Raw genomic sequence first — 12,761 nt, forward strand, 5'->3', positions numbered from 1 at the left:
AGGCATTGGACACGTGATTAGCCTTGAGGAGTTGCTCAACCTGCCAGAATGTGGGTATTCTGGGAGTGGAGATTCTAGCACAATTGCGTTATTTCCGCCCTGGGTGCGAAATTTCCGTAGTAGTCGTAAGTGCAGTCGTAAGTGCATTCTGTGAATACCATAAGTAGTAAGTTTAAGATTTTGTCTCAGATTAGTTCTGTGAATCGGCCCCATATATATTTAGAGTACGATAATGCTGAAAATGCCAGTGCTTTTAATACAAAATTAAACCTACTTGAAAGCAGGTGGCAATTTAATCCTGAATAATACATCATTTATTCACAGATGACTTTATATATATAGCACCAGCATAGACCTGTGGTCTGCATGGATCCTCAACTGCTCCGACTTGCCAGGAAGCTATAAGCGGATGAAGGCAGTGTGGCTCTATCACCCAAGATCAAACTCATTGAAGAATAAAGGTCATTATATATTAATGGACTCTCTTTTTTATATCAACAGGCTCCAGTACATATTGTCAATATTTGAAGATGGTATCTGTTTTAACACCAGATTAATCCCTGCAATGCCTTCACTGCAGAAGCAAGCACACCATTGTATTGGTGCTACAAGTGTGTAAATTTGTGTAATTGCTTTTATGTAAATATGCGAAATTTTAGGAAACATATGGGAAAACTATACGTAATGCAAATCGGCCGAATAGTGCTATATTTACATGTGAAATTCTTCCTCACACTAATTTGTTATGTGAGAACACATCTCTAGCTAAAAAAATTGTGAAAAAACACAATTGCCATGAGCAACAGCATCTTGCACTCTGGTTGTTAGCATTGTTACATCACGCCCATGCTATAATCTTACCACAAACACACAACATGGTGTAATGGTGTAATTTTGTTAATTTCATGGAACAAGTGTAAACCAAAATTCACCAATTTATGCAAATTATGCTTGCGTAATGTAAATTTTGCCCAGGCTTAATTAGCACATGCCATCTCATTGCCTGACTTCTAAGATCATGAACAATCATGGCACATGAATTTTTACCCTAATCTTTATGAACATTCCTGATCTTTTCTTCTTGCGATGCAAGATTGAAAAATCCCATATCTAAGAAGGGTGCCTTAAGTCTGAGATCCCACTACTATTAATTGGTGAGACCACTCCTCACTATTGCTCTCCAAAATGTTGATATTTGCCCAACCAAATATACTGCAAAACTGGATCAGTGATACCAAACACTGAAGTCCCCTTGCTAGCTTCTAGTGCCTCTTTAGACAGGAACACTTTTCCTGTAGACCAGTAAAACAAATTACTAACAGCAGCAAACCAATGCAGATATCATAAATGAAGGATTGTGTTTCTATAGGAAATTACTTTTTTGTGTTGCTTATAAGTTTGGCACCCTTTGGCAAATCTTCACAAAACATTCCAAAACAAGTGCTAATTTTTACCTACTTTGTGCATGGAAAGGTTTCCAGGTGATCTGTCAAGTAGGGGCTGAAAAAGGGGGTGGAGGGTCTCAAAACTAAATTTCCCCTTTCATTTTTTGGGACCACCCTTGTGGTCAAAATAAAAAAAACTGTTTTGGGGGTTCTTTGTCTCCGCGGATCCATACCACACTCAATGTGACACCTCTGGAGATTTGCTCCAGATCCGTGGAGTGAGTCCCCAGAGGTGGCACATTTGGTGTCGCATGGGTCCATGGATCCATGGAACCCCCTCCTAATAAAGGGGGTTGTGTGACATTGCCATGCACTGCTAATTACCCCCACATATTACATCACTCATGACATCTTCTATGACAACATGGAAATTATCACTGCAACATTTGCAATTAAATTATTGATAAGAAAATGGTATAGTTGTGGTGTGAGTTATAGTTATCTTATGGCACGAGTTCTAGTTACTTGCAATAACTATAACTGGTGAATTTCTGCGTTGTTTTCAGTTTGAAAACATTAAATTGTCACTGAAGATATAACCTAACTACAACGTCCTTTTAACATTTTTCTCAGTGGAAATATATATATATATATATATATATATATATATCCAGTACGCGTACACTCCCGCAACCTCCTGCGGCGAGACGGACCACACAAGTCTTCAGGCAAGATGTTTATTCGACCATGTCTTCACAGCAAATGACGCGCTTCGGGCTCGAAAGCCCTTGTTCACATGCGGACCATAGTCAAACTGAATGTTTTTAAATGCTGCATAGTGTACACACACTTCCACGTATTCCAAGTCACATGATCATGGACAGTGAAAACAGACTTCATAGGCATTAAAAGATCTTCACATCGAGGTATAAAACAAAACCTGTTTCATTATTGAGTTTCAACCTTTGGAATATTCTATATTAGAAGAAAAACTGTCTTATTGTATAAATACAAAAATAAGAACAATATGCCGATATAAGGGCATGTGGGGAAAGAATGTATAAAACATAATAACTAGTCATTTGGTATTGTAAATATTCCAAATCCCCACATTGCAACAGAAAGATTTCTCTCTGTAGCGTAGCATGTTTAAGTACATACTCTTTTATATAGTATTTCCACAGTCAATCATAACAGGATAAATCCTTGATATAAAACCAGATGACAAAAAGGTTGGGCATTAACTATGAAAGAGTTTCCTATATATTAGCAATATATATTGTTGTGGAAGACCCATTAGAGTGCAAAAAGTGCATAGCAGCAATTTGAATGACTTGTGCAAAACCGTGCTAATGTGCAAATTTTTAAAAGATATACATATAATGTGCAACTGTATGATTAAAAATGAAAATATAAATATTGATAACAATAAAAATTCAATCCTGATAATTATTGCTAAAATCATATAAATATCATCTCTATAATTTCATCATACAAAAAAAAGTGCAAATACATTATAAACATATGTTTTCAATGTTGAAGCATCAGAGGTATATGGATCATTCCACATTAATGTACTGATTTCAATTAGTTAGGAATCTACTAAAGTACGAAAGAAAGAACCTATATGTAAATGTATTATATCTTGAGTTTACCCTAAGAATAGATTGTATTGCTCATAGTATTGTGTCATCTGATCAGATTACTTCAGGAGAACAAGTAACAGTGAAGGGCTAACTAGAGAAAGTTGTGCATATCTTCTGTATTATTCAATCCGTTCGGCCATTTACTGTCGAATTTAAGAATCTTTCTGGTCTCTAGTTGCCTTAATTGAAGTTCTCTATTGCCACCCCGCCGAGGTTTAGGAATAGATTCTATTGCAAAATATTTGAGGCAGGTGACATCATTGTTGTGAGCCCTTTTGAAATGGCGCGCCACTGGATAAGCAGGGTCGCTATGTAGGATGGCACGAAGATGCTGCAAAATCCTCACGTGCACCTGCAGCTTAGTGCTCCTGATGTAATTAAGGCCACAGGTGCACGTCAGGACATATACAGCAAATTCTGTTCTGCAGGTGAAGCTCCCCATGATAGCTATTTCTTTTGTGCTAAAGGGGGTACGATAATGAGTCGTATTTATGCCAAATTTGCAGGCCCTGCAAGAGGAACATTTACGAAAGCCATGAGCAGGTTTTAGCCACATAGCATTTTGTCTCGTTTCAGGGCTACTTTTATCCAGAATTGTTCCCATACATTTAGCTCTCCTAAAATTGATCATAGGAGTAGCGGGTAGTCTTGTGCGAAGCACAGCATCAGTGAGTATAATAGGCCAATTCTTTTTGACTATAGATCTAATTTTTCTTTCCTCACTGCTAAAAGTAGTAATCAGTCTAGGTCCTTCTTTGATTGCTACTTTGTCACAAATGGCTGGCTCTACCAATGGGACAAGACTATCGGTAGCCTTGCTTTTAAACAGGCTCATTCTGGGGCGTACATTGGCCTTAGCCATGGCTTCATTAAGTACAGTGTCAGAATAACCCCGTGCCCTCAATCTAGTCATAGTTTCCCTCACGCACATATCAAATTCTGATTCCAGGCTGCAAATTCTTTTAAGTCTTAGAATCTCACCGTAGGGAATACTAGCGATGAGATGCTTGTGATGTGCGCTGGTGGCATGAAGAGTGACATTTCCTGCGGTGGGTTTTCTAAACAGAGTTGTTTCAAAATGATCATTTTCAATATAGACTTTTACATCTAAAAATTCGATGCTTGATCTATTAATGTGGGATATAAAGTGGAGATTCAGAGATTGTTAATGGCCTTTATAAAATCTAAAGCTTCCTTTTCTTCTCCTTGCCACAAAATATAGATGTCATCTATATATCTGAGATAACAGGATACGTTTTTGTTGAAATATACCCTGTGTATTTGCTTCAGAACCTGTTCCTCCCACCAGCCAATGTGTAAACACGCGTAGCTGGGGGAGAAACAGGCTCCCATTGCTACTCCGCGGAGTTGTTTAAATAGTTCCTTCCCAAAAAGAAAGAAATTATTATTCAGGCACCATTCAATGAGATTAAGAATAACCTTATTATGTTCATGAAATTCACATGACCTTTTTTCCAAAAAATATTTGACTGCGGACAGTCCTGTCGTATGGTCTATGCTTGTATAAAGAGACTCAATATCAAGAGTGATTAGCAACATATCATTAGTCCACATTAAATCTTTAGTTTTTAACAGGAAATCACCAGTGTCTTTTACATAGCTGGGTAATACTTTAACCATGTCTTGTAAAAAGTAATCAATATATTGTCCCACTTGTTCTGCAATGCTTTTAATGGCCGATATATAATTGGTCTTCCTGGTACAGGCATAATGCCTTTGTGGATTTTAGGAATCAGATATAAAACTGGAAGGACAGAAAACTCATTATTCATAAATTTGTACTCATCAAAAGAGATCAGTCCTTCCCTTCGCCATTGTGCTAATAACTTTTGTAGGGTCTCATTAGCCTATATATATTCCTTGTATGTAGATCTTTCATAGCAACCTAAATTGTTCAATTGTCTGTTTGCTTCACTGACATAATCGGTTTTTGGCCATATAACAAGGTTACCTCCTTTGTCCGATTTTTTTTATTATAATCTGATTGTTTTCTCCCAATTTTTTCATGAGGTTTGCATATTCCTGTTTTTTGTGCTGGACTTTTTTTCTTTTTTTACCTTTTACTTGAAGATATAATTTCTTGATATCCTCTATGACACAATCATGAAAAACATCCACCGCGTCTTTGGGCATCAGTGGGATAAAGCATGACTTGGCTTTGAACGGGCTGATTCCTGCCCCCTTCTGTACCAAATTGATTTTACGCAACCTAGTTTGTGTATTCATGTCGGTATCAGGACCCGAAGGTTGCAATCCAGTGGCCTCATTGAGATCGTGCAGAGTTAATAAGGTAGGAATATCAGATGCTGTTAATATAGTATCGTCATTGACAGTGTTATTACTTTCAAAATCATTTTTATTTTTATTCATTTTCATAGCAAAGAATATTTTAAGCTTCAGTTTTCTAATGAAGCAAAATACGTCAATGCGTGTGGAGGCATAATCAAAACTTTGGCCTGGGCAGTAATTCAGTCCAAGCATCAATAGTTGTTGCTCAGCTTTTGTTAGAACCACAGGAGATAAATTGACGATGGAATTATCGGCATCCGTTATTTCCTTTGCCATTGTGTTTTTCTCTTCTTTTTTTGATCTTTGTTTGCACCTTTTTCTCCCGTCACGTCTTCTTTTATTTTTTTTTCTCTGTTGGCCTCCTTTGCTGCCTCGGTCTCAAAGTTTGAAGTCTTTTCTCTACTAAAAAATCAAGTTCTTCCTCCAAATTTAATCTTGGTTGTATTTGTTGTCTATTTTCTAGTTCCAAACCGGAATCACTTGAAAGTGAAGCCGTGTCAACACTTGAGATTTCATCATTTGTCTCTGGAGCTGTGTTGGGTACACTATTGCGTCAGCTTTCTTTTCTTTTTTTACTATATTCTTGTCGTTTTGCACTGTTATATTTGCGTGCAAATATATATATAAACGCCTTTGCTTGTTTGTAACTGTCGCCTCCTGACCAAAAGGCGTGTCGTCAAAACGGATCATACTGCTTGATCCGTGACAGGATGACGACGCCGTGTCTTGCTGAAAATATCAATTGAATTGTCAGCTGCTGGATGCGTTTCGCCTGTCCCGCAGGCTTGTTCACCAACAGTTTGCAATAAATTTCTCAGCCATTTTGAATGCCACGAGTGGTGTGTCACGTGTGCAAAACTACTAATGCAGTACATTAGAAGACAGACTGGTAGTTCCCAATTGTAAAATATGTTGTTCCATTAAGATAAACGCTTTTTTAGTTGGCATTTAAACAGTCATGACCAGTTAATGGTAAATACTGCATGATGTTGAAATTATTTACAAACTTGTTTGAATTTTTAAATTCAAAATTCAAAAACTACAATTGGAGTTAGGATTGAGGGCCAGTGCCCAAAATATAACCACATAGAAGCCTAATGGCCACTCTCCAAAGGAGGAATTATACATGTATCTCATCACATGAAAAACAGAATACAATTATTCAATTCTCATAATTATGCCACTATTAAGCCCAAGTGGGCTAAAATTGAACGCAAGATAACATTACATTCATGATGGGCATGTCTTCTAGATCTGCAAGTGCTCAGCTAAAGTGCATCAAAAAATCATAAAATAATAACTTTGTGAAATGGTTAAAAACCATAAGAAAGGGAGAGAAATTCATTAATCATATTTATATTTACAAGTGAGTCCTCCTCCATATTCAAACCTGTTGGGATTTTGTTATTCAATTTGATTAGTTATAAAGATTCCAATCTTCTCAAATGCTTTTCCTGATTCCCACCTCTCACATTGGGTTTAACTGTATCTATCACAAAATACACTAACCCATCTGTGCTTTTTTGATGGTAATGTTCGAAATGGCGTGCCACCGGATAGGATTTATCACTGTTTTTAATGGCCCTTAGGTGCTGCAACACATGTCTATGAACAGGTAAGATAGTGCTGCCTACGTACTTCAGGCCACATGGGCACCGGAGCACGTAGACAGCAAAATCCGTTTTACATGTATAGTGGCCTCTGATTTTAATTGGCATGTCAGAGAAGCCTGATGTGTATTTGGTGGCATTAATCCCATGTACACATGCTTTGCACTTCGTGCATTTTAATGAACCCTTCTCTCTTTGTTAACCACATAGAGACGACGCGCCTTTTGGTCAGGAGGCGACGGTTACAAACAAGCAAAGGCATTCATTTTCAAAAAACCGCCACCCCCTTCATAGCATCAAGAAGGAGGCAACAAGCACCGGGAACTGTGCCCGAAGCTGAGCCTGGGACGCGGTGTGTAAACTGGAGAGTCGGAGGACCCGCGGTTCACACTACTGTTACCCAGGTAAGCGGGGGCTTTGAGAAGCGATTGGGAAAAAGGAAAGCCAGTGGCTATCGCGTTTTCACGTTTATTTAAAAAGCAGTGACACTGGCGGTTCTTGCAAAAGTGGGCAGCACTCACTTTTAGAATTAGTTATATTTTCTGCACAATGTCAGCTGATGAAGTTAAAGAAAGGGAAGAAGCTGTTTATCAGTATTTGACGACTCTTCAGTGAGTACAAAGGTCAGTACTGCCACACAGAAAAATGCGGTCAAATCAGACGTCATCAAACACCTGAAGAGATTGGAAAAGCTAAAACGCTCTGAATTATCAAAATGGTGGGAGTCAAAATCATTGAAAGGGTATCTAGAAGTCAAACGTATCCCCAGAGGATTAAGAATCTTAGTCGTCCCCACGTCTGAGGACCCCAATCCTAATATGTTACGCGAGTGGGCAGAAATTAACCAAGAATCCTCACAAAGAATGTTGATTAAATATGCCGAAATTAATAGGCAAAAAATCATTGAAGAAATTGCGCAAATTAACGGATTTCTTGACAAAGAAGCTGATCAAGAGCTGACAATCAAGTTTAAATCCGAAATGAAAGACAGACTACGTAAATTAGAGGAATCTATCCAAAAAAGGAAGGTGCAAAAATTAATGCGCGATAAGATCGACTATGAACGTGGTCAAATATACACATTTGCCAAGAAATTTGAAACTCTTCGCCGATAAAAGATTGAATGTGGGCAGTAGACAACCAGCGAACTTAAACTCTGAGGTGAGCAGTGTTCTCAGTTCAGAGCTTAACACCGATGGTGACGTAGGACCAGTGGAATTAATACCGGGCCTGCACCTACTGTAATAGAAGAATTTAGTTTTTTAGAGAAAGAGAGGAGATTCAATCTCCGACCCAGGCCATTTGTGTACAACGCAAAACCTCAAAGAGGAAGAGGCAGACGCAACAGAGGCGGAAAGGTGCCAAACAATACAGACGGCGCTGTGAAACCAAAGAACAAAGCCAAGTGATAAAAGAAAATGAGACTTGCATCATAAATCTGACCAATGTTGTTTTAACCAAAAAGGAGGAAAACATCCTAAAACTGGGTTTATCTTTCTGCCCAGAAGAAGATTTCAATTACGTTAAAACAAGGGTGGACGTTTTTAAGTTTGTCCGAACATTAAAATTGAAAAGACACTTCATCAACAAAGACAGACACACATCATTATTACCAACAAGTGAGAGCACTGACCAAACAAGTGAACTCGTGGTCAACTATATGAATTTGATGCTGGATATGTATCTATCAATTGCAAGGAGATCTAGAACCCAGTGGTACAGCAGCAATCAGCGACATCAATATTGATCAGGCGTCCATATTGGCTGAAGAAGAAGGCATAAACATCACTAGTAATGACCCAACGAGTTTCAGACCAAGATTTACACCAATAACGGGCAGAGATGCAGTGTACATTTATAATGAATTGGAAACCAATGACCTAAAAAATCTTTGTTAAAACACAAGTGACAAGCATAAAAAAATAACACAACAACAACATGATTATACTCTCTTGGTTAACAAATTATCCACAGATTCTGAATGTATCATTCGCAATGCAGATAAAGGCGGGAATGTGGTTGTATGGGGTAAGAAACAATACTTACAATAAGCATATAAGCAGTTGAATAACCGTTTCTATTATGTGAGGATACCTGACACCATAATGTATAACAATCATCATGCTTACAATACGCAGTTGCAGGAATGGTATTTTAAAGGCCTATTGAAAGTTGAGGAATTGTCTTTTTTGAAAATTAACAATCTGGTTACTCCTGCCATGTACCTAATTCCGAAGGTGCATAAAGATCAGTCAAATCCACCTGGCCGCCCTATAATTTCTGCTATCAACAGTGCCTTAGAAAATATTTCTAAATTTGTGGATTCTTTTTTATGTCCTTTAGTGAAGACCCTCCCGTCCTACATACAGGACACTGGAGATTTTCTTAAGCGGGTTTATGACTTACCATGGGAGAGTGATTTCCTATTGGCCACTATCGATGTTACCACCCTCTATACCAGCATCAAGCATGAGGATGGACTTAATGCTGTAAAGCACTATTTGAGGAACCGAACTGTAACATTTTGGGCACATACACAAATGCTCATTGAGATGATATCTATTTGCCTGAAAAATAATAATGTTTCATTTAACCCCTTCGCCGCGGCACGAATTCCGCCGCGGCGCTGGGGGGGTTCGGGGTCAGTGCGGCGCCGCCATGCTCGTGGCGGAACCACTCCGTCATGAGCCACGGGCGCGCTGTGCTCATGACGGAGTGGTCCCGTCACGACTCCGCCCACTAGCATTGATCGCCCGCACAGGCGGGGAATCAGTGCCGCGTGGGATTAGCAGCCGCCAACGGCCGCAGCATGACGGAACCACTCCGTCATGAGCACACGGCGCCCGTGGTTCATGACGGAGTGGTTCCGTCATGAGCAGGGAACGGGTTAATGGTGAACCGAGTCACAAGAAAAAATGTTTAAAAAAAGAAAAGGGGCAGGGTAGAAATACCCTGATTCCCTAGGCCTGTTCAAGGGGTCCCTGACCCCAAGGGCCAAAAAAAGCTTTTTTTTAATATATTGGCTGGAGTTGCAGTGAATATCGCTTACATTTTTAAAAAAACAAAGTGAAGTCTCCCGCGGTTTGTTTAATTTAGGCCCCCGGGGGCAATAAAAAATAATGACAGGGGGCCCCATGTGGGCCACCCACAGCCCCAGGGACCACCACCTCCCCAGTGCTAAATTCAAATGCATGGGAGGGTTTCAGCCCCTCCACGCAGCCCCGGGGACCACCACCTCCCTGGGGCTATTTTAAAACATAATGCGTGAGGGGGCTCCAGCTTAAGTTGGAGGAGGGTCACATGGCCCCCCCTTGTGGAGCCCTACATGTCCCACCACCCAGGGCTGGCTCCAGCAATGTTTCGGGGTGCCCACCCGGGACATTGCAGTTTGATTTGGCTTGATGGGAGCACTGCTCCCGACAAGCCATAGCAAACTCTGCTCTGGTTTATGGAAGTGAGAGCAGATAAAATTCTTTCACTTCCATGAAGCGGAGGACAATTGCTTTTGGACAGAGGGAGCAGCACGTTTGAAGCTCCCTCTGTCCAAAAGCAATGCTGGCTCCTGCAAGAGGTGGGGAGCCGGCAGGGACCTCGGAGGCCTTGAGGTTCCCCCACGGTGCCCAACAAGCTGGCCATGCCCCGGGTGATGGGGTCCCGGGCAATAATGGCCAGGAAAGGTGGCCATGCTGACCCCCCTCCCCAATAAAAAAAAATAATAGTTGAAGGCCTGCCCCGGGGGATGGGGTCTAAAGGCCGAAATAGACCTGGGGAGGAGGATATGTGGCCCCCTATTTATTAAAAAAACAAAACAAATGGCCATGCCATGGGGGATGGGGTCCCCGGGGCTGAAAATTGTCTGGGAGGGGGGCACCTCAGCCCCCCTCCGTTTGTACCGGAAACAAATTAAAATAAAGGCAGAGGCCGGAGAGATGGGGTCCCCAGGGCCAAAATAGTCCAGGGGGACCACACAGCTCCCTTCCTGTTTTTTAAATAATTTTTTTTTAAGGAGGATCAGGACTCGGGGGAAGGAGTCCCCAGAGGACAAAATGGTCCAGGGAAGGGAGTCATGTGACTCCTCGTTCCTAAAAAAATGTTTTTTTTAAAAAGCCACAACTCGCTGGAGGCTCCGCCCCATTTCTCCACTACTCTGAAAATGCGCTTCCTGGCATGCTCGTGGTTGGGGGATGAAGTCCCCTTGGCTGCTGATAGTCCTTAGGGGCCAAGAAGACCTCCTGTTACCTCCAGTAAGCCGCACAGAGCTGGATTGCTGAGAGGTGGTTGGTGGCTATGACCCTTTCTCCACCTCTCTGTAAACGCACCTCTCGGCGCACTGCTGTTGGGGGGGATGATGTCTCCTTGCCTCCTGAGGGCCCCAGGATTAAGGTGGACTTCTTCCCCCAAGCAGCAGTGCACTTGGAGGAATGTATGCAGAGTGGTGGAGAAAGGGAGCATGGCTTCTGACCACCTCTCAGCAATCCAGCTGTGTGGGACTTATTGGAGGTAACAGGAGGGCTAGTTGGCCCCCAAGGACTCTCAAGAGCCAAGGGGACTTCATCCCCGAAATAGTAGTGAGCCAGGATGTGCGTTTGCAGAGTGGTGGAGACAAGGATGTGTCGCCTGATATCAGATCCCAACAATCCTGCTGTATGGGACTTATTGGAGGTAATGGGAGGGTTAGGTAGCTCCCAAGGACCCTCAAGAGCCAAGGGGACTTCATCCCCCTATTAGTAGTGCACCAGGAGGCGTGTTTGCAGAGTGGTGGAGAAAGGGGGCATGGCCTGCTATCAGATCTCAGCTATACAGTTGTATGGGACTTACTGGAAGTAATAGGAGGGGTAGTTGGCCCCCAAGGATGCCCGTGGGGGCCAACTACCCCTCCGGTTACCTTCAGTAGGTTTCACGCAGCAGGATTGCTGAGAAGTTGTCAGAGGCATGCCCTCTTTCTCCAACACTCTGCAAACATGCCTCCTGGCACACTACCAGTTGGGGGATGAAGTCCCCTTGGCTTCAGATGGACCTTAGGGGCCAAGAAACCTTCATGGTACCTCCTATGAGTACTATACAGTAGAATTCCGGTGAGCTGGTACAGGGCCGGACTGGCTGTAGTGGGCACCGGGCAGTTCCCCAGTGGGCCGGAGGGGAGGGGTCAATTTTGTGCCTGTGGGGGCCGTTTTGTCATTGGGGGCCGGTTTTGCGGCAGAGGAGCAATATCAGCCACCTGTAACAAAAGCGGGAGTGGTGCTTCTTGCTTGGAATTCCCCACCCACCTTGATCCCAGGGCCCGCCCAGCAGCAATCTGCCAGGGCTGGTTGCTGTTTCCAGTCGGGCCCTGAGCTGGTAGGAGGCCCCATCCCCTTTCCCCACTACTTTGCAAACTTGACTACTACTTTAACCCCTTCCATGCTCATGACGGAACGGTTCCGTCATGAGCATCGGTTGAGCTGTGCTCATGACGGAACCGTTCCGTCATGGACCCGCCCGCGCTCGAACCCTTCAGCACCGCGGGGGAATCCGCGCAGCGCTGAAGGGGTTAAAAAACATAGAAATTCACTGAAAAAAACAAAGGTTATAGGGGCGTTATAGTTAGGAATTAGCATTTAAAAAACCTTAGAAATTCACTGAAAAAACAAAGGTTACGGGGACGTTATAGTTAGGGGCAAATTTTACTCATACAAAACCAGTAAAATGTAGCCGTTATAGTTAGCTGAGATAACTACAACTAGTGCCCCCACATGCACTACTTTTGACCTCACATATTACATCACTCATGACATGGTCAGTGACATCAGTGATGTTAACATCTCAAATGA

At 42.1% G+C, this 12,761-nt stretch overlaps 1 protein-coding gene across 2 annotated transcripts in view; it reads right to left on the minus strand.

Annotated features, from left to right (window-relative positions):
- Positions 1–12,761, minus strand: part of GCM1 (GCM transcription factor 1) — a 289,129-nt gene that overhangs the window by 68,808 nt on the left and 207,560 nt on the right. The gene's annotated exons all lie outside the window — the stretch shown is intronic.

Source organism: Triturus cristatus, chromosome 6, assembly GCF_964204655.1.
Source record: "Triturus cristatus chromosome 6, aTriCri1.1, whole genome shotgun sequence".
In the NCBI taxonomy this organism is placed as follows: domain Eukaryota; kingdom Metazoa; phylum Chordata; class Amphibia; order Caudata; family Salamandridae; genus Triturus; species Triturus cristatus.